Below are 22,316 nucleotides of genomic sequence, written 5' to 3' on the forward strand. Positions count from 1 at the left end.
TATCACTACGATAATCATGAAACCGTGAACAGGCCGTCAGAGCTCAGGCCTATCGAGGGCAACTTATTCAATAAAATAGCATGATCAACAGTATCAAAAGCTTTTGACAGGTCCACAAACAAAGCAGCACATTTCATTTTAGTGTTTAAAGCAATTGACAAGATCATTAACAACTGAAGTGGTTGCTGGCCTGAACCCTGATTAATTTGCATTCAAAATACATTCCTCAGATAAAAAAGCTAGACAAGGAATCCTTGAAATGGGGTGATAATGATGACGATCACTACTATCCCCGTCCTTATGGAGTAGCTGCACAAGAGCTGATTTACATATTTTTTGAATATTTTCTGATAACAATGTTTAACAAAAAATGTGGATTATTGAGCCAACAATGATAGGCACTGCACACTTAAGCAGACCGGGATCCAATTGGTCAGCATCTGTGGATCTTTTTTTATTATTTTGCTAGCAAAGCATCCAGGACTTCTTTTTCTGTAAATAGATTATAAGAAACGCTTTGACTATTTCTCTGATTATTCAGTAAGTTTCCACTATCAGCATCCAGCTTAATATCATTGTGAATAGGCTTAGAAGTTCTTTCAAGGAAATAGCCCGCTGAAATAAAATGGGGATTAAATTAATCAATGATGCCATTTTTTTCATACACATTATAACCCTCAATTTTAATATCAGAGCCCAGAATATCGAGAACTCATCTGCAAAGTACAGATCTTGATTCAATCCAGTTTAGGATGTAAACTCCTAATGTTCAGCTGCATCAACCCAAGTCCTTTACAATGTTTTAATGTAACATGTAGTCTCAAACTCAAACAGGCTACGTTCAATCGACGGTTGCAGACTGTGTGATATACAGTGCATTCGGAAAGTATTCAAGCCCCTTGACTTTTTCCACATTTAATTATGTTACAGCTTTATTCTAAGATGGATTCAATCGTTTTTTCCCCGCATCAATCTACACACAATACACCATAATGACAAAGCAAAAACAGGTTTTAGAAATGTTAGAAAATGTATTACAAATATCACATTTAGGTAAGAATTAAGACCCTTTACTCAGTACTTTGTTGAAGCACCTTTGGCAGGGATTACAGCCTCAAGTCTCCTTGGGTATGACACTACAAGCTTGGCACATCTGTTTCTCTCATTCTTCTCTGCAGATCCTCTCAAGGTCTGTCAGGTTGGATGGGGAGCGTCGCTGCACAGCTATTTTCAGGTCTCTCCAAAGGTGTTAGATCGGGTTCAAGTCCAGGCTCTGGCTCTGGAGCTCTGTCAGAGTGACCATCGGGTTCTTGGTCACCTCCCTGACCAAGGCCCTTCTCCCCCGTTTGCTCAGTTTGACCCAGGTGGCCAGATCTAGGTAGAGTCTTGGTGGTTCCAAACTTATTCCATTTAAGAATGATGGAGGCCACTGTGTTCTTGGGGACCTTCAATGCTGCATAAATATTTTGGTACCCTTCCCCAGATCTGTGCCTCGACACAATCCTGTCTCGGAGGTCTACGGACAATTCCTTCGACCTCATGGCTTGGTTTTTGCTTTGACATGCACTGTCAACAGTGGGACCTTATATAGACAGGTGTGCTTTAAAAGATCATGTCCAATCAATTGACTTTAACACAGGTGGACTCCAATCAAGTTGTGGAAATATCTTAAGGATGATCAAAGGGTCTGAAAACATACATAGATACGTTTTTTTTAAATATATATATACATTTGCAAAACTGTATAAAAACCTGTTTTCAACTTTGTCATTGTGGGTTATTGTGTGTAGACTGATGAGGAAATAATTTAATTTAACACATTTTAGAATAAGGCTGTAACGTAACAAAATATGGAAAAAGGGAAGGGGTCTGAATACTTTCCCAATGCACTGTATATTCCTCAATAAGCTAATTTCCACATTGGAAATTTGGCCAATATTAATCCGGAACTGTGCAAAATAGGTACAGCTCCTTCATGGGATGAAACGTTCACCGTATTCTCTGGAGATGGTAGCTGTCAATCTAGAAAAATTCAGTTTTGTCTATGGAGGAAAGTGGGAGATGCCAATTTGACAAAATTATGTTAAAATCCACATAAATAGAATAGGTTGGCGAGGAATCAACTAAAAGTCAATCAATCCACACAGTGTGATAGCTAGTTAGATTGAATCACACAGTTTGTAGGATCACCACAGTTATAGGCAGGAAGCTAGGACCCAACCACAGACTAGAAGCCAGCCAGCACTAGGACCCACAATAAACACAACCAAGGCACAAAACTCGCCAGCATAACAACAGCAAGGAGATAGCGGTGACTTACTCAATGTGATTAAATGCTGTGGCCCATCAAAACAGCAATGCAATGGAGGCCGTGTTACCAGTATGATAGCCAGGAGAGAAGCACCTTGGGGGGGATGTGGTTTCCAGTACAGGCCGGTAGAAGCCAAATCAAATCAAATCAAATGTTATTAGTCACATGCGCCAAATACACAGGTGTAGACCTTACAGTGAAATGCTTACTTACGAGCCCCTAACCAACAATGCAGTTTCCAAAAAATACAAATAGGAGTAAGAGATAAAAGTAACAAGTACTTAAAGAGCAGCAGTGAAATAGCTATATACAGGGGGGTACTGATACAGAGTCAATGTGGAGACTATATACAGGGGGGTGTCGGTACAGAGTCAATGTGGAGGCTATATACAGGGGGGTACTGATACAGAGTCAATGTGCAGGGACACCGGTTATTTGAGGTAGTATGTACATGTAGGTAGAGTTATTAAAGTGAATATGCATAGATGACAACAGAGAGTAGCAGTGGTGTAAAGAGGAGGTGAGAGGGGGTGCACTGCAAATAGTCTGGGTAGCCATTTTACTAGATGTTCAGGAGTGTTATGGCTTGGGGGTAGAAGCTGTTTAGAAGCCTCTTGGACCTAGACTTTGCACTCCGATACCGCTTGCCGTGCGGTAGCAGAGAGAACAATCTATGACTAGGTTGGCTGGAGTCTTTGACAATTTTTAGGGCCTTTCTCTGACACCGCCTGGTATAGAGGTCCTAGATGGCAGGAAGCTTGGCCCCAGTGATGCACTGGGTCGTTCGTACTACCCAGTACATCAGACCAGAGGACACATACCAGGCAGTGATGCAACCAGGATGCTCTCAATGGTGCAGCTGTAGAACCTTTGTAGGATCTGAGGACCCATGCTAAATCTTTTCAGTGGAGGGAGCCAGGAGGCCAGGAGGGAGGCAAGCACAAGGCCACGGGAGAGTCAAAAATAGTCAATCCAAGTAGGCTAAACCAGGTGGAGTTCAAGTTTGTCAACAACAAGGCACCAATGTCAAATGGAAGGATGAAAGCAGCAGTAGGCAGTTGTCTGTTCTAATAATTCTCCAGGACAGGCCCCAATGCCTTCATTTTGCTGGACCCCAGGAAGAGTAGCTGCAGCAGCTAATGGGGATCCATAATACATACAAATACAAATGCAGATTAGGATTCCCAGGTATATCCAAGTAGGTTCAAAAGTTTCAGCATACTTGTTTTGTATGTCTCCTTAAAAACTATGCTATGTTTCACTATTGTCCAATGTGTTCACAGCCAGATGAAACAAAGCTAAATGTGGCATGATCAGGGATCCTGCCTGTGGTATGATCGGGGATCCTCCCTGTGGTATGATCGGGGATCCTGCATGTGGTATGACAGGGGATCCTGCCTGTGGTATGATCGGGGATCCTGCCTGTGGTATGATCGAGGATCCTGCCTGTGGTATGAACGGGGATCTTGCATGTGGCAAAATCGGGGATCCTGCCTGTGGTATAATCGGAGATCCTGCCTGTGGCATAATCGGGGATCCTCCCTGTGGCATGATCGGGGATCCTCCCTGTGGTATGATCGGGGATCCTGCATGTAGTATGACCGGGGATCCTGCCTGTGGTATGATCGGGGATCCTGTCTGTGGTATGATCGGGGATCCTGCCTGTGGTATGATCGGGGATCCTGCCTGTGGTATGATTGGTGATCCAGCCTGTGGTATGATCGGGGATCCTGCCTGTGGTATGATTGGTGATCCTGCCTCTGGTATGATCAATGATTCTGCCTGTGGTATGATCGGTGATGCTGCCTGTGGTATGATCGGGGATCCTGCCTGTGGTGTGATCGGGAGATCCTCCCTGTGGTATGATCGGGGATCCTGCCTGTGGTATGATCGGGATTCTGCCTGTGGTATGATCGGTGATCCTGCCTGTGGTATGATCGGAGATCCTGCCTGTGGTATGTTCAGAGAGCCTGCCTGTGGTATGATTGGGGATCCTGCTTGTGGTATGATCGAGGATCCTGCCTGTGGTATGATCGGGGATCCTGCTTGTGGTATGATCGAGGATCCTGCCTGTGGCAAAATCGGGGATCCTGCCTGTGGTATAATCGGAGATCCTGCCTGTGACATAATCGGGGATCCTGCCTGTGGCATAATCGGGGATCCTCCCTGTGGCATGATCGGGGATCCTCCCTGTGGTATGATCGGGGATCATCCCTGTGGCAAAATCGGGGATCATGCCTGTGGTATAATCGGAGATCCTGCCTGTGGCATAATCGGGGATCCTCCCTGTGGTATGATCAGGGATCCTCCCTGTGGTATGATCGAGGATCCTGCCTGTGGTATGATCGAGGATCCTGCCTGTGGTATGATCGGGGATCCTGCCTGTGGTATGATCGAGGATCCTGTCTGTGGTATGAATGGGGATCCTCCCTGTGGCATAATCAGGGATCCTGCCTGTGGCAAAATCGGGGATCCTGCCTGTGGTATAATCGGAGATCCTGCCTGTGGCATAATCGGGGATCCTGCCTGTGGCATAATCGGGGATCCTCCCTGTGGCATGATAGGGGATCCTCCCTGTGGTATGATCGGTGATCCTGCCTGTGGTATGATCGGAGATCCTGCCTGTGGTATGATCGGGGATCCTGGGATAACTACATAGAGGATACCAAGACAATACATTTTCTCTCGAGGATTGCAGGAGTCACTCTTGCACCCATGTTGTATAAGGTGAGAATTGCATTTCAAGTAAAGCTAGAAAATTGTATTGTTAGGAGTGAAATGATTAAAGTTCTAATGGAAAAACCCCAGCCATTAGGTATCCACAGTCTTACCAATTCAGCTAATCTCAAGAGTAAACACTCTCCCAGCCGTGATCTTTGCTGCCATCTAACCTTGGTCCAGGTGATGATCAGATCCTGATCTAATTGAACGTCCATGGCAGAACGCTTGTCTAGTCATAGGGCAAAGGAATCTTGATATACTCCTCAAGAGGCATCATTGACATGAGGTGTCAGTCACTGAGCTAGAATTGGTTTACGGTGTATCGGTTTATCTTCACCTTTTCAGCTCTACAGCTTCTAACAGCTGGACAGTATGTTGACATCCAAGGTCCAAGCTGCAGCAGAACCACAGATATCTGTATTTGTTGATAACCGTTGGATCATTGTTGGGTTAGAAAACCAAGAGTGAAGAGTCCAGGCTGTGGTTTGGGAATTCTAGCATCACATGTCTTCCTTTTATTCTTACTTCTTGTCTTTTTGCCTTTAAATACAAAAGACAAGTGCCTCCAGCCAATCTCTACCTTATTATGGTAATAATTAGGGCCTGATTTTTATCGTTGTCCCTACAATCACAGTCCGAGGCAATGGCTAAATAAATAGCCAAAGTCCTTTTGTCCCCATGGGCTGTTCTGTGTAATTAAAATCAATAGGTTCCTCTCAGGGCCTCTTTAACCCACTAAGCTAAGTCTCCTCTATTGTTAAATAGCTTCTCCGCTGCTCTTCTGGTGGCTTCCATCTAGGTACTGTAAAAATATATATTTAGTCTGGAATATGGAATAAAAATGCCTGGTGATTCTGCTCATTTGTGGTTCATCTATTCTAACACAAGTGACATGTTAGAAATGATGGTCTCCATGGTTATCTGTAGACCCGATCATCATGTCAACAAGGTCAGTGTGACCAGGCTGTCCTCCTTGTTGTTGCGAAAAAGTCACAATACTCCTCCATCCTACTGTACTCAGAGCTACTATGGGCAAAGAGGAAAACCGATGGATATCTTTTGGTCCAAGTGTATGTTTTGTCTATATCTTGTTATATTCCGTCCATCAGCAATGGATCTTCATCCATCTACATCTCCAAAGTATATCGGCAAATGGGCACATTTATCAAATGAAGTCTGTGTTTTATGGCGGCACCAACCTTAGGAACAGAAGCTTGTTTCTGGCCTGGCAGGCGGATCACTTTGCAGATCCTCCCGTTGCACAGATGACAGCTTTGCACCAACACGCACACAGAGATTCTAATAGCTCTGTGCTTGACATAGTCTGTCGTAATGAATCACAGAGCTTTTCTCAGCTTTTCAGACTTAATTTTCTGAAGATTGCTTGCCCATTCGAGAGGAGAGAGACCTGATTCTTGCTCCTCTCCTGGAGCCGCTGGCCATGATGAGATGTCAGTATTGTTCAGCCGATGCCCTGGCATGGGAGCTTAACTACTAGTGGCTGCTTTTAAGACATTGCCTCGAATTACTTGACTGGCGAAACTAAGCAGCAATTAGACAGCTCGCCCACCAAACGGAAATTAGAAATTTGCTGTTTGGTCTTAAGATAAGGCTGGGTTCTGTTCTCTACATTGGAAGACTTTCAGGCCTCCCTACCTCTATCAAGACTCAGTCTTCCACTGCCTGCTGTCTCAAACATAATCTCTCTGGGCATTTTCAACAATGAGGCTTTATTGTTTCTGTCCCAGACAATCCCCTTGTAGCTCAGTGACTGTTATTTTAGTGGATTCCTGTTCATGCAGCCATAGCCACGGGAAGTTGTTTGGGGGTGGTGGTGCTGCAATTTTTTTGCGGAAGTAGTTTGGAGGGGGACGCAGAAAGAAAATTCCAGCGCTGAAGACATTTATATTGGTCCACCAATATAGGACTAGTAAAGGCCCAGTGCACTACTTTGTGAATATTTTTTACTGAATGTATTTGAGCGTTTAACAGCACTTGTAACTTGAGTCTGATAATTATCTGTACAAAACAGTTAATGTGATCATACTTGTCGAATATAAAAATACTTGCTTGATATGTTTTCCAAGTGTCTTGAAATACTTTGCAAATGCTACTTATTTCTATGTGAAAACTGAAATGGTCTATTCATTCCTTTTCCACAGACACTCCTTTCCAGAGCAACTTGTGCATATTTGTTTTTACTGGTCTCCCATGGGAATCAAACCCACAACCCTGGCATTGCTTAGGGGTGGCAGGTAGCCTAGTGGTTAGAGCGTTGGGCCAGTAACCGTAAAGGTTACTAGATCAAATCCCTGAGCGAACAAGGTAAAAATCTGTCATTCTGCCTCTGAACAAGACACTTAACCTCCTGTTATTGTAAATAAGAAATTGTTCTTAACTGCCTTGCCTAGCAAGCACCATGCTCTACTAACTGAGCCACATCATCACATCACAAACCACTTGATACCTCAATTACACTGTATTATGCATTGTTTCTCTTCATGGTGAAAGTCTAAAGGTACAAATCTAGATGACCAGCCTATGTGCAATACAGTAATATACATTAAGTGGTTTGTTAGGATGGTAAATTAATACTGCACAAAAAGTGGCTGTTTTCCATATTATTTGATCAAGACATTTTATTTTATGTGGATGTTCTGTGTTTTTGCCCATAACTTTGCATCTTTTGATGACAATTAGAATGACAATGGCAGAGAAAGGGACAGGGCAACAACTCTTACAATTCCAACTATTGAATCCTGCAAGATACTGTAGTTAATTATATATCTATATTTTAAATAAGCAGAGATGCTGAAGACATGTTTTGCCCGTGCTACAGACATCTATTTCGGTCCGCTTCTACTAATAAAGGCCCAGTGCACTAGTTTTTGTGCAAAAACAATTTTTCTCACATTTTATATTTAAAACATTTCTTCAGTTTTTTCAGGGGGTGCTACAGCACCTTCAGCACCCCTACTTCCCGCTCCTATGCATGCAGGCTGAGGATCCCTGGGTATTCTGAGAAGCCTTGCACTTCAAGAGCCCTTCAGCAATGATGTTTACTGACAGACGTCTTTATGATTTTGGCTGGATAAACAAATTCCCATGGAAACAGAGAGAACTCTTCTCCTTCTCATCATTGCATCTGTTGGCTGGCAGGATTTAGTTCTGTCCAAGCGTCTCTCGACTAATCACTGATTTGCTAAATGAGAAAAGGGTGAAAAGCGAATATGATCTTTTGTCACATCACATCTCTGTCTGTGTCACTCAGAAATCATAGTGGCGTTAGGGAGCTCTGCTAAGGACCTCATTGCACCTTTTCATCAGTATTAATTTAATGAATCATCACTTTCTTACTCTGGAAATATTCAGCAAGAAGCGAATCCCAGATTTGATCAGACCAGCCACATGTCTGTGAGGGTCTTGTAAGTAGTTAGAAGAATGAGGGACAGGTTCACCTGTCAGAACCAATTCATTCTCCTTCTGATTCGCCTTCAGATGCATGTTAGTCTGAATCTCACTCTAAATGACCACATTTGCAAAAGTTATGCATCTCAGTTCAATAAACAAGTTAATTAATATTATTGTTTGATTTAGCCAATTTATTTAATCTCGCTGATTATCTCCTTCCTCTGGATTCCATGTATGTTATACCTTTCCATTCACTCCAATCCAGCCATTATTATGAGTTGTCCTCCCTTCACCAGCCTCCTATGGTGTCTCCATACTGACTCCCTCACTCCACACACACACACACACACACACACACACACACACACACACACACACACACACACACACACACACACACACACACACACACACACACACACACACACACACACACACACACACACACACACACACACACTGTGCAGTTCAGGAAAGCATTGTTATACTGTGTGACACTAACAACGGGACTGTGGATGGGTTGCTGCCTGGATGCAGAGCTCCATCCCTGTACAGTGTCTGTCTGACTGTCCCTGTCTCCCCGTGACAAGGTGCTGCCATTATGTAACTGTGACAGAATTCTTCCAAGGGCAATTTCAGAAAATATTGAAACAATGTAGCAAGTGAAATGTCACTATTCACTAATTATGTTTATGCTAATTGTTAATTAGGCTCTTAATGGGGACGATCTTAATTAACAATGGCTGTGAAACTGTGCGCAGGGCAGTATGACCATAAATGAGACCAGTAATTGCCAACCTCCAGTGATTAACATGGATTTATTGGGCTTTTACTGCGTTTGCCCATTCTATGATGGATAGAATACATTCTCTCTATAAATATATTCAAATATCGAAGAGCCCCATGGCATAAGATCATTTATCCTGCAATTAAATCATTTTCTTTCTGTCTCCAACTGTTCCACAGCACTTTCAGTTTCAAATAACACCCTAACGCATAATCAGCATTCCTTATACTGTGTGTTCATTTACAGTACTTATCCAATCCTGACTCCACCACTGTCCATTATTTTCTTTATATTGGCCAATATTGGTATTATCCATATGTTTTTGATTGCTTCTGTCTCTGGAGAATATGTTTGGCCATAAAGAAGTGAGTCCAAGAGAGTGGATGCATTGTGTTAGGGAGATGTTCATCGGAAGAAATCAAATATCAATAATCAATCATCAATCATAAATAATCAAGAATCAATCATCAATAATCAATCATGAATAAGCAATCTGTCTTCTAAATTGTTGCTAACACTATTTGCTGTGTTTTTCCTCTGCTCCATATGTTGGTCGCTGAATGTGCTTGGAGCCCTGATGTATTACATGGCTTCTGGCCATTGAATGGATTGCTTGGAAGGTTGCATGGACACCACTGACTATCACAGTGAAGGTATCGATAGCTTTTTTGCTGAGGTGTATTTAGTTGCTCATACATTAGACCAACTCTTAATACTGAATGCTCAATACATGAGCCAGTACAGATGGATAATATAACCTTTTGAAAATGTCATACGGAATACATCCATGACAGACTAACTACCGTTGCTTTGACTGACACTGATATGCAGAACCCAGCGGAGTCAGAATGTTGTCTAATTGTTTCAGAGTGGAACATCTTGTATTAATTATCTGTGCTTAAGGACTTGTAATGTTGCTCTTGCCTGATTAAATTTGGCATGAACAAGAGGGCTGATCATTGCATGGGAGATGACAACTCCTCAGCGTCGATGCTTCTGCTCGCATCTGACTCCAAAAATAATCATCCACCCTAACCTCCCTGGCTGCATGTCTTAGTAGTCATAGACAGTATTGGGTTGTTTTGTGGACTGAATATGACACGTCATCAGATGTACACTATGTAGGTTTTTGCGCACAAAAAGGGGAACAAGCCTATAACAAAGCCTACTTGGTACAGGTTTTCCCTAAGCAATGTATCCCTCATTGACTTTTCCATATACTTTGGGAACCTTTAAGCAGGGCAGGGACGATACCACTATCACCATAGTATTGTTGAAGGGAAACAAAACACGAAGCGGATTTAACTTCTTTAGAAAAAAAGCACAAATGTTGGAAACAAACATCATTATGTTGTCTTCAAGAGTCACATTTATTTATTTTCCCAGCTATAGCACACAATATTTTACATAAAGCAGGTTTTTAAGGATCAAAGAATTAGCTCTACTTCATGTTTTCATAATTTCTGCCATGGAAAAAATATTGCAATACTGGTATAGTCACGGCTGTGTAGCGGTATAGTCTCCCTGTGTAGGGTTATAGTCTCCCTGTGTGGGGTTATAGTCTCACTGTGTAGGGTTATAGTCTCACTGTGTAGGGTTATAGTCTCCCTGTGTAGGGTTATAGTCTCACTGTGTAGGGTTATAGTCTCCCTGTGTAGGGTTATAGTCTCACTGTGTAGGGTTATAGTCTCCTTGTGTAGGGTTATAGTCTCACTGTGTAGGGTTATAGTCTCCCTGTGTAGGGTTATAGTCTCACTGTGTAGGGTTATAGTCTCCCTGTGTAGGGTTATAGTCTCACTGTGTAGGGTTATAGTCTCCCTGTGTAGGGCTATAGTCTCACTGTGTAGGGTTATAGTCTCCCTGTGTAGGGTTATAGTCTCACTGTGTAGGGTTATAGTCTCCCTGTGTAGGGTTATAGTCTCACTGTGTAGAGTTATAGTCTCACTGTGTAGGGTTATAGCCTCACTGTGTAGGGTTATAGTCTTCCTGTGTAGGGTTATAGTCTCACTGTGTAGAGTTATAGCCTCACTGTGTAGGGTTATAGTCTCACTGTGTAGGGTTATAGTCTCACTGTGTAGAGTTATAGCCTCGCTATGTAGGGTTATAGTCTCACTGTGTAGGGTTATAGTCTCACTGTGTAGGGTTATAGTCTCCCTGTGTAGGGTTATAGTCTCACTGTGTAGAGTTATAGCCTCACTGTGTAGAGTTATAGTCTCACTGTGTAGGGTTATAGTCTCACTGTGTAGAGTTATAGCCTCACTGTGTAGGGTTATAGTCTCACTGTGTAGGGTTATAGTCTCACTGTGTAGGGTTATAGTCTCACTGTGTAGAGTTATAGTCTCACTGTGTAGAGTTATAGTCTCACTGTGTAGAGTTATAGTCTCACTGTGTAGGGTGCACTGTAATTTTCAGACAAGTATGATGAGAGCAAGGGATACATGATAATCCCCCTCTCCCCCCTCTTACGTTTAGTGTGAACTCTCATCAAGTTGAAGTTACATTGCTCGTTGCTGGCCTTGTCTCAGTTGTACTGGTGTGTCTGCTACCCCCAGACTACAGCTGAATAAGCTCTGAATAGTTCATGATTATTGGATATTACTAAAACAACAATCACTGAAAACCATTTCTCTACTTGAATATTCCAGGACTGCCATAATTGCTCCTTTGTATGTGACGCTATACCAAATAAAAATGTATTGATTGATTAGTCGATCTTCATCCGGCGTGAATTTTACCCCCGAGCTCCACACCGTCCGCCTCTTTGCCATTAAAGTGTGTAAGCGGATTTATACCCAGCACTCTATCTGTTAATTAAGCTCATAGGGCCCTGGGTTCCAATGCATTTAAACTACTCTGCCTCTGGCACGTTACCACAATTTAAAGCCTGATCCACAAGTGCAGCGGAAGATACTATATCCCTGTGAGTAAATCCAGCCAATCTAGTCCCAGACGGGTGGAGGTGGAGGGATGGGGGCCCTGGCCACCCTGCACCACAGACAAAATAAACTCTCCCTGTCAGGAGCCAGAGAGAGGTGGGGGGGGTCCCTTTAACCCCACTGTCTGATGGGTAATGTTGATCTGTTGTCCAAACAGATGTATTGCATATTGATTGGGCTGCTGGGCAACATAAAAAAGAACCTCTCTGACCAGACGAGTCAGGTAGAGGATCTGGAGAGCCCCATTTGAGACGTACTAGAGGGACATTGTTCATGTCCATGTAGGCTCTCAACCTCTCTCCTTTCCCTAATGTGTGTCTAGGGGTGATTCACTGCTTCATGGAAGTGCATATTTAGATTATTTAAGCATTAAGTAAATGCTCTGTATTTTCTAAACTTTGTATTTTGGCTCTTGTTTTTCCATTTGAATCAAGAAAATGATTGAAAGTTATTTTCAGTGGAAGCTATTCAACAGTTAGTTATGCTGTTGTAAACTTCATCAGTAGTAGCTATTCAGCAGTCAGTCCTACTGTTGTACACTTCATCAGTAGTAGCTATTCAGCAGTCAGTCCTACTGTTGTACACTTCATCAGTAGTAGCTATTCAGCAGTCAGTCCTACTGTTGTACACTTCATCAGTAGTAGCTATTCAGCAGTCAGTCCTACTGTTGTACACTTCATCAGTAGTAGCTATTCAGCAGTCAGTCCTACTGTTGTACACTTCATCAGTAGTAGCTATTCAGCAGTCAGTCCTACTGTTGTACACTTCATCAGTAGTAGCTATTCAGCAGTCAGTCCTACTGTTGTACACTTCATCAGTAGTAGCTATTCAGCAGTCAGTCCTACTGTTGTACACTTCATCAGTAGTAGCTATTCAGCAGTCAGTCCTACTGTTGTACACTTCATCAGTAGTAGCTATTCAGCAGTCAGTCCTACTGTTGTACACTTCATCAGTAGTAGCTATTCAGCAGTCAGTCCTACTGTTGTACACTTCATCAGTAGTAGCTATTCAGCAGTCAGTCCTACTGTTGTACACTTCATCAGTAGTAGCTATTCAGCAGTCAGTTCTACTGTTCAAACTGGAAAAGTTAAGCAGTAGGCTTGACAGTATTACTTTTAAGTGTTTGTAGTGGCTACAGTTATTAAGGAGGACTAAACTGTTGCTGAAATAGAGCAAACAGTCTGACTGCTGGTGTGTAACCCCTGCAAATCAGACATGATCTGGCTCCTGGCGGTGTCTCACCTCGCGGCAGCCATGGGACGGCCGTAGTAACCCCCAATCAGCCTGCAGGGAACCGTGGAGTCACCCTCTCCTTCACCCAGAACATCACAATACTGACCTACACACTGCAATCCATCACGGCCAATATGTGGAGAGCTCTCCCAGTAACAGGGGTGGTGCACCATAAGCTAGTATTGTCTGTCTAGCTGGGGAGCAAGGATTTAGGAAGATGACTTCAACGTTTAACTTTTCACTGTCTGTCTGTGAGAAAAGCAGTGTTTCTAAAGAATATAGCATCTGTACTGTCTGTTATTCATGATTGGTTTAGTAGTATATTAAATATGAAGCAGTGTTTCAATAGCATATAGCATTATCTACTGTCTGTTAACCATGATTGGTTTAGTAGTATATTAAATATGAAGCAGTGTTTCAATAGCATATAGCATTATCTACTGTCTGTTATTCATGATTGGTTTAGTAGTAAAACATGAAGCAGTGTTTTCTGATGCTCTCTTTGTTCCTCCTGATATCTTAAAGAGGTTTTAGCCCAGTTTATGGAAACATGTTGTGTATTAGGTACATGTGCATTCTTTCCCTCATTTTACTGGTCTTACTGGTAACTTCCCTTTATTGTTTACTCTCCCACTTTCTGCCCATACATCTCTCTCCCCCTCCTTTCTCCCCTTACCTCCTCTCCCTCTCTCCTCTCCCTCTCTCCTCTCTAACTGAAGGAGGGAGGTGGTTGTATATTTGTTCCTTCACAGCTCCCCGTCCTTAGATTAGATTTCTCCTTTCTCATTACCAGCCTTAATAGACCCCTCCGATCTCATCCCAGCCTCAGATATTATCTGACCCGTATAATTAATTAATTATAGCCCAAATATTATATATTATTAAAAATAGCATAACTAATAGTGTAATATCTCAAGCTGTCAAGTTTAATAGTCAACATTGTCTTGGTCGGTCTTATCATTGTGAGACACCCGGTCAGAATATTGATTTCTGGTCATTTTAACTGTCATGTGCCATCGCGATGGGGAATTGTCAGGTTTTTACCACTCAGAGCTCATTTGAAATCGTTAAACTGCTGCCGTCCTGTTCACAGTCATGGCTGACCCTCCCCCCCAAGCCTCCTCCCCCCAAGCCCTATCCCTGGAACTACATGTCTCTAGAGAAATTGACCAGAAATCAGACAGTTTTTTGAGTTGCTTTCTTATGCAGTGTTTTTACACGATAAGGGACCCAAAGTCCTATTCAATCAAACCCTGAAACCAGGGCTCCAGGATAAAACAATGTTCATCATGCACTGTTTGCACTTGTGGGCGGAACCTTTCTACTGTAACGTATTGTTCTTGAACCAATCAAAATGGTCACTGTATGTCAAAAGTTTTTAGGCTAGCTGCTAGACGCACCAACCCTGGTGACATATTGTTACTGTTGTGAGGTGGTGCACTAGTACTTTTCCAACATTTCTACTTTTGTATTTTATTTGAACAGAATCCATTGTGTAGGCCAAGTCATCTGATGCAGCACTCCATCCCTCTCCTTCTTGGTCAAATAGCCCTTACACAGCCTGGAGGTGTGATGGGTCATTGTCCTTTTGAAAAATAAATGATAGTCCCACTAAGCGCAAATAAGATGGGAGGGCGTATCGCTGCAGAATGCTATTGGAGAACCATCTAATGAGTGAACATGATGTTCATCTGAAACAAAATTGCAAAAAGTTTAAAAATAACATGTAATTTGGTTTTACTGATATTAAACACACATTTTAAATCAGCAAGGGATTCCTGAATAGCTTTAAAATCTGACTGTAGATTTGACACTGCCAGATCAACAGTCTGGGCAATTGCATACATAATAATATAATCCGCATATAGATGAAGTTGAACATTTTTAACAGATTGACCAATGGTGTTAATATAATAGTGAAGAGAACAGGTCCCAGAATCGACCCCTGTGGTACACCTTGATGTACTTCAAGAAACTCCATCAATCACAATGGCCTGAATTCTATCACTACGATAATCATGAAACCGTGAACAGGCGTCAGAGCTCAGGCCTATCGAGGGCAACTTATTCAATAAAATAGCATGATCAACAGTATCAAAAGCTTTTGACAGGTCCACAAACAAAGCAGCACATTTCATTTTAGTGTTTAAAGCAATTGACAAGATCATTAACAAGTGAAGTGGTTGCTGGCCTAAACCCTGATTAATTTGAATTCAAAATACATTCCTCAGATAAAAAAGAGCAAAGTTGTACATTTACCAAGGTTTCAAGAATCTTAGCTAGACAAGGAATCCTTGAAATGGGGTGATAATGATGAAGATCACTACTATCCCCGGGCTTATGGAGTGGCTGCACAAGAGCTGATTTCCATACTTTTGGAATATTTCCTGATAACAATGTTAAATAAAAAAATTGGATTATTGAGCCAACAATGATAGGCACTGTACACTTAAGCAGACCGGGATCCAATTGGTCAGCATCTGTGGATCTCTGTTTTACCTCTGTTATATTTGAGATTCTTCAAATTGTCACCCTTTGCCTTGATGACAGCTTTGCTCACTCTTGGCATTCTCTCAACCAGCTTCACCTGGAATGCTATTCCAATAGTCTTTCCCGGAGTTTCCACATATGCTGAGCAGTTGTTGGCTGCTTTTCCTTCACTCTGCGGTCCGACTCCTCCCAAACCATCTCAATTTGGTTGAGGTCGGGGGATTGTGGAGGCCAGGTCATCTGATGCAGTACTCCATCCCTCTCCGTCTTGGTAAAATAGACTTACACAGCCTGGAGGTGTGATGGGTCATTGTCCTGTTGAAAAACAAATGATAGCCCGACTAATTGCAAAACAGATGGGAGGGCGTATTGCTGCAGAATGCTGTGGTAGCCATGCTGGTTAAGTGCGCTTTGAATTCTAAATAAATCACTGACAGTGTCACCAGCAAAGCACCCCCACACCATCACACCTCCTCCTCCATGCTTTACGGTGGGAAATACACATGCAAAGATCATCCGTTCTCCAACATCACGTCTCACAAAGACACAGGGTTGGAACCAAAAATCTCAAATTTGGACTCCAGACCAAAGGTCAAATTTCCACCGGTCTAATGTCCATTGCTCGTGTCTCTTGGCCCAAGCAAGTTTCTTTTTCTTATTGATGTCATTGAACTCTGTGAAACATTTATTTGGGCTGCAATTTCTGAGACAGGTAATTCTAATTAACTTATCCTCTGCAGCAGTGGTAACTCAGGGTCTTCCATTCCTGTGGCGGTCCTCATGATAGCGCTTGAAGGTTTTTGCGACTGCTCTTGAAGAAACTTCTGCATTGACTGACCTTCATGTCTTAAAGTAATGATGGATTGTTGTTTCTCTTTGCTTATTTGAGCTGTTCTTGCCAAAGTATGGACATGGTATTTTACTAAATAGGGCTATCTTCTGAATACCCCCCCCCCTCTTTATTTTTTTACTATTGTCTACATTGTAGAATAATAGTGAAGACATCAAAACTATGAAATAACACATTGAATCATGTAGTAACCAAAAAAGTGTTAAACAAATCTAAATATATTTTATATTTAAGATCCTTCAAAGTAGCCACCCTTTGCCTTGATGACAACTTTGCACACTCTCAACCAGCTTCATGAGGTAGTCACCTGGAATGCAATTAAATTAACAGGTGTGCCTCGTTAAAAGTTCATTTGTGGAATTTCTTTCTTTCCTTCTTAATGTGTTTGAGCCAATCAGTTGTGTTGTGACAAGGTAGGGGTGGTATACAGCAAATAGCCCTATTTGGTAAAAGACCAAGTCCATATTATGGCAAGAACAGCTCAAATAAGCAAAGAGAAATGACAGTCCATCATTACTTTAAGACCTGAAAGTCAGTCAATCCGTTTCTTCAAGTGCAGCCTCAAAAACCATCAAGCGCTATGATTAAACTGTCTCTCATGAGGACCACCACAGGAAAGGAAGACCCAGAGCTACCTCTGCTGCAGAGGAAAAGTTAATTATAGAGTTAACTGCACCTCAGATTTCAGCCCTAATAAAATAAAGAAAAACCCTTGGATGAGTAGGTGTGTCCAAACTTGACTGGAACTGTATATATACCCACTATAATTATTCTGGCTCCTATGTACCAAAAAACGGTTTCATCTGTAAAAAATGTTTAAGCTTATAATTGTACTAATTATGATTAATTCATATGATCAGATTAATTTAATAATCTAGAGGCAGAGCAGAGCTCATTAACCTTAATTAAGATCATTACTGAGTGAGATTCTTTCCCCCTCCATGGTGATTTAAATCTTTGTCGCAGCGCTATCTCTCTATCATGCCAGTCTCTCTCTATCATGCCAGTCTCTCTCTCTATCATGCCGGTCTCTCTCTCTCTCTCTCTCTATCATGCCAGTCTCTCTTCATCATGCCAGTCTATCTCTCTATCATGCCAGTCTCTCTCTATCATGCAAGTCTATCTCTCTATCATGCCAGTCTCTCTCTATCATGCCAGTCTCTATCTCTCTATCATGCCAGTCTCTCTCTCTATCATGTCAGTCTCTATCTCTCTATCATGCCATTCTCTCTTTATCATGCCAGTCTATCTCTCTATCATGCCAGTCTCTCTCTATCATACCAGTCTCTCTCTATCATGCCAGTCTCTCACTCTTCCATGCCAGTCTCTCTCTCTATCATGCTATGCTCTCTCGTTAATGCCATTCTCTCCCTCTTCCATGCCAGCCTGTCTCTCTTCCATGCCAGTCTCTCTCCATCATGCCAGTCTCTCTCTCTTTTATGCCAGTCTCGCTCTCTTCCATGACAATCTCTCTTTTGATCATGCCAGTCTCTCTCTCTCCATCATGCCAGTCTCTCTCTCTTTTATGCCAGTCTCGCTCTTTTCCTTGCCAGTCTATCTCTCTATCATGTCAGTCTCTCTCTGTATCATGCCAGTCTCTCTCTATCATGCCAGTCTCTCTCTCTATCATGCCAGTCTCTCTCTCTTTAATTCCAGTCTTGCTATCTCCGATACAGGCTTTCTATCATGCCAGTCTTTCTCTCTATCATGCCAGTCTCTCTCTTTTATGCCAGTCTCGCTCTCTCCATCATGCCAGTCTGTCTCTCTATCATGCCAGCCTCTCTCTCCTCCATGCCAGCCTCTCTTTCTTCCATGCCAGCCTCGCTCTCTCCATCATGCCAGTCTCTCTCTCTATCATGCCAGCCTCTCTTTCTTCCAAGCCAGCCTCGCTCTCTCCATCATGCCAGTCTCTCTCTCTATCATGCCAGCCTCTCTCTCCTCCATGCCAGCCTCTATTTCTTCCATGCCAGCCTCTCTCTCCTCCATGCCAGCCTCTCTCTCCATCATGCCAGCCTATCTTTCCTCCATGCCAGCCTCTCTTTCTTCCATGTCAGCCTCTCTCTCTTCCAAGCCAGTCTCTCTCTCTCTTCCATGCCAGTCTCTCTCTCTATCATGCCAGTCTCTCTCTCTATCATGCCAGTCTCTCTCCATCATGCCAGTCTCTCTCTCTATCATGCCAGCCTCTCTCTCTTTAATTCCAGCCTCGCTATCTCCGATACAGGCTTTCTATCATGCCAGCAGTCTTTCTCTCTATCGTGCCAGTCTCTCTCATTTATGCCAGTCTTGCTCAATCCATCATGCCAGTCTCTCTCTGTATCATGCCAGTCTCTCTCTTTTATGCCAGTCTCGCTCTCTCCATCATGCCAGCCTCTCTCTCCTCCATGCCAGCCTCTCTTTCTTCCATGCCAGTCTCTCTCTCTATCATGCCAGTCTCTCTCCATCATGCCAGTCTCTCTCTTTTATGCCAGTATTTCTCTCTATCATGCCAGTCTTTCTCTCTATCATGCCAGTCACTCTCTCTATCATGCCAGTCTCTCTCTCTGTCTTGCCAGTCTCTCTCCCTCCATCATGCCAGTCTCTATCTTTTATGCCAGTCTTGCTCTCTTCCATGCCAGTCTCTCTCTCCATCATGCCAGTCTCTCTCTTTTATGCCAGTCTCTCTCTTCCATGCCAGTCTCTCTCTGTATCATGGAGTAAAGTATATCTCTCTTTAATGCCAGTCTTGCTCTCTTCAATACCAGTCTTTCTCTCTATCGTGCCAGTCTCTCTCTCATTCATGTCAGCCTCTCTCTCTTCCAAGCCAGTCTCTCTGTCTTTCATGCCAGTCTCTATCTCTATCATGCCAGTCTCTCTCTCTATCATGCCAGTCTCTCTCCATCATGCCAGTCTCTCTCTCTATCATGCCAGCCTCTCTCTCTTTAATTCCAGTCTCGCTATCTCCGATACAGGCTTTCTATCATGCCAGCAGTCTTTCTCTCTATCATGCCAGTCTCTCTCTTTTATGCCAGTCTTGCTCAATCCATCATGCCAGTCTCTCTCTGTATCATGCCAGTCTCTCTCTTTTATGCCAGTCTCGCTCTCTCCATCATGCCAGTCTCTCTCTCTATCATGCCAGCCTCTCTCTCCTCCATGCCAGCCTCTCTTTCTTCCATGCCAGTCTCTCTCTCTTCCATGCCAGTCTCTCTCTCTGTCATGCCAGTCTCTCTCCATCATGCCAGTCTCTCTCTCTTTTATGCCAGTATTTCTCTCTATCATGCCAGTCTTTCTCTCTATCATGCCAGTCTCTCTCTCTCTATCATGCCAGTCACTCTCTCTATCATGCCAGTCTCTCTCTCTGTCTTGCCAGTCTCTCTCCCTCCATCATGCCAGTCACTCTCTTTTATGCCAGTCTTGCTCTCTTCCATGCCAGTCTCTCTATCTATCATGCCAGTCTTTCTCTCTACCATGCCAGTCTCTCTCTCCATCATGCCAGTCTCTCTCTTTTATGCCAGTCTCTCTCTTCCATGCCAGTCTCTCTCTGTATCATGGAGTAAAGTCTATCTCTCTTTAATGCAAGTCTTGCTCTCTTCCATACCAGTCTTTCTCTCTATCGTGCCCAGTCTCTCTCTCATTCATGCCAGTCTCTCTCTCTTTTATGCCAGTCTCTCTGTCTTACATGCCAGTCTCTCTATATATCATGCCAACTCCCACGGGGAGCCATGCCAGTCTTTTTCTGTTCCATGCCAACTCCCACAGGGAGCCATGCCAGTCTCTCACACTGGTTATAAACCTGATATAAGTTTGGTGAATATAACTACAAAGCAGGTGATGCCATCACAAAAACTCATTTGGTTTAAAAAAAACTTTCTTACCTCAAAATCAGACTGTTATCAATAAATTCTGCAGTCTATCACAGGGTCTTGCTTCATCATGAAGGTTGAGGAATAAACTGAGCATGTGCAGAGTGAGTCACATAATTCTAGCTTGTTCCTGATTGGAGATATTGAGAGTGTTACAACTATCCCATGTTACAACCAGCCCCAGTCTCTCATAATTTTATAATAAAATGTAAATTAATGTTTCTTACACAAAAATCAGATCCTGACCTGGACCTGAACATTTTGCCAGGGACTTCCATAGATGGAAGAGCCCAGCCAGAGCCTGATGCGTTGCGTGACCCTATTATTAATTCAGCTGTTATTGTAACATTGCAGCGGTTGGGGGTGTCTGTAGAAGGGTCAGACTGGTTTTTCATGTTGACAGATGACTAATTTTGCTGTTGAAGAAAGAGTCTGTTTTCGTGAGATTGAATTTGGTTGATTAACGCGCGGATAATTGACAGGTCTGTAACTGTCTGTAATTCACGGGACGTCCATGGCCCTTCCATCTTCGAAAGTTCCGTGGCTGAACCGAGTAGGCTATATAAACTCGCGGGGTGTTGCAAAAGAGAGCTCTTGAAAGACACTATTTACATGCAAATTATCGAGCGTTATACGTCTAAATTTGGAGAATGGACACTGAGGCAACGTGGAAATTGTAATTATGGCACTACCTCCCCTCAATCTGTTTGACGGGACAACAGGACCCGCGGATGCTGCAATATAATTAATTGTGTAGGTTCAAGAGGTTGGACCACAGGGAAATATTAATGCGTATCACAGGCCTACATGGGACTATGAAAATAGCCTATGTTTTCTGTTATAGGATAAAATAAACGACAAAATAGTAAAGTAAAAACAAATGTTTTATAAATTGTTAGATATCAGTGGTGGCTGGCGTGCCACTGATGAAGATAATCTGGGTTAACTCGAGGTGACAGCATTGCGGGCAGCAGTTAAGATGAAACTGTGAATAAGCGCTGTCAAATAGGCCTATATGATGATGATGATTCTGCTTAATCATTATTAAGCTATCGTTTGTTATTCTGTTATCATCAACCTCATTATTAGAAAATCTGTTCAAAGAGATATCAGGGAGAAACGTTTTTTTTTTGTATACTACGTGTATAGGTTAAACAGGCCTATCATCAGACTTTAAAAAATACAATAACTGTAAGATATCACTTGTCCTATATTTATGCAATAAAGTCCTATATACGGCAACTGTGAGCATATTTTGCCATATAAACTTCGAAAACATAAAGACACGTCAAAGAAAGACTATTCAAACCACTGTTAGGACACAGCATAGATCAGATGAAAGAATATCTAACAGCTGTTCAATTACAGCTTGGCCGCAATACCCTGCACTGGAGTCTGCAGCAGCAGCCAGTCTCCTATAGCACCGGAGTGGAGGGCAGGGCTGGGTCCCAGCCAACTCCCCTGGGCTTGCCCTTTTGATAGGATAATCATGTTCATCCCTACCAAAATTACAGCTGATTGTTTTACCCATTATTTTCCCCAACTTTTAATTTCTACTTTCCAAAGGATCATTGCCCGCGGTAATTGCAAAGAAACTGACCTTGTATGTGTCATCAGCCCCCAGACGAAGGAAATCCAATTTTGTTATGCTTGGCACACTTCTTTTTCTTTTAACTCTTTACGATAAAGTCTGTCATAATATAGGCTACTGTTAAGGGAGTGCATAAAAGAAAAGTAC

Source organism: Oncorhynchus clarkii, chromosome 31, assembly GCF_045791955.1.
Source record: "Oncorhynchus clarkii lewisi isolate Uvic-CL-2024 chromosome 31, UVic_Ocla_1.0, whole genome shotgun sequence".
NCBI lineage: Eukaryota > Metazoa > Chordata > Actinopteri > Salmoniformes > Salmonidae > Oncorhynchus > Oncorhynchus clarkii.